Here is a 1383-nt window from a genome sequence, read left to right as displayed (position 1 = left end):
GGAATGCCCTTTGCAAATGCTCACTGAAATGCCATTTAACTAACCTGAAATTGTTTTCCAAGAGGCAGAATTGCAAGAAAGGAAGCTTTAATGGAATGCTTTTAAATTGTCCCATCAGGGCATGTGAGTGTCTGGCTGGTTTGTATGTTCTGTCCTTGGTTACAACCTGCTGTTATGAAGAAACTGAATGCCCTCAATTCCACAGTAGGCATTGGTAGAATATCCCACTACAGGAAGAATTTCTTGCCATATGCTCATCATTGCTTAGTATCTCACCTATCTTTGAGGTATTTATATCCATCTGAATTCCTTAATTTTAGTTTTTGTCTACAGAATTTATCTAAGTTCTGATTATATAGTCAGAACTGAAGCAGTTTTTCAGTAGGCAATGGAATTGTTTGGTGACCAGATGGCCTAGCAATAAGGGAAGGGATGGAAAGGAGACTTAGAACCACCTTTCCTATCTGTCTGCCCCTGGAGTTTTACTGAACAGGCATGCACAGATATCCCAGCTAAATATAAAAAAATTAGATGCTGGTTCTGTTTTAATGAAAAAGAGGGAAAATAGGTAATGGATGTAAACTGTGAGCAAGATATCTCAGCATCCATTTCTTATTATATTAAAGCAAGAATTGACAGAAAGCCAGGAAGAGTATTAAATAAGTTGATCTGGGCTCCTAGTTATCTCCAATTAAAGCTACTGCTCCTCATTAAGAACTGCATCACTTTCCCTATCCATCTGTCCACATAATAAAGATTTACTTTAACAATGACTAAACAAGAATGCAAGCAATAATAATTCCACTGCTACACTTTGCACACAAGCTAATGAATTTTATATGACATTATTATGTGTTCAAATACATCTCATGGAAAACAGGTCAATCTAACTATAAAAACTAGTTTATGCTCCTAAGAATATGGACAGGTGTGGTGGTATTGGTTTTTTTTTTTTTAAATAATAAAGACATGTTGTTATGAATCAAAAGCAACACTGCCAACTGTATTGAAAGAAGAATGCTGGTAAACAGGAGCAAGGAAGAGGAACCAATTAAAGACTCTCTCACACATAAATAAATGCAACTAATACTTTCAGTATAACCACACAATACAACTCTGTATTTAGCTGATTGTACACATAAATAAAGAAGTGATACAGCTTATTGGATAATTTAGAGTTCAAAGGGTGTGGGTTTTTTTCATTCTAATTAAATTTAAAATGTCTTGAAAAATATTTATGAATATTTATCTATCTCGCTGTATATAAATCAGGAAGTGAGAGCCTCCAAAAAGGTATGAATATCAAACTCTGCAGAGACAGAAGGACAGAATTTTCTGTTTAGACCTTAAACATGAATAAACCAAGATAGGGTTGGGGTTTTT

General features: G+C 34.8%; 1 protein-coding gene across 1 annotated transcript in view; it reads right to left on the bottom strand.

Annotated features, from left to right (window-relative positions):
• The window catches only part of LOC104402969 (signal-induced proliferation-associated 1-like protein 1), a gene marked incomplete at its 5' end in the record, with an annotated part of 21452 nt that overhangs the window by 19390 nt on the left and 679 nt on the right, over nt 1-1383 (bottom strand). The window lies entirely within an intron of this gene.

The sequence above is a fragment of the Nestor notabilis genome, unplaced genomic scaffold (assembly GCF_000696875.1).
Source record: "Nestor notabilis isolate BGI_N333 unplaced genomic scaffold, ASM69687v1 scaffold30323, whole genome shotgun sequence".
NCBI lineage: Eukaryota > Metazoa > Chordata > Aves > Psittaciformes > Psittacidae > Nestor > Nestor notabilis.
This window is presented reverse-complemented; position numbering and strand designations above follow the sequence as displayed.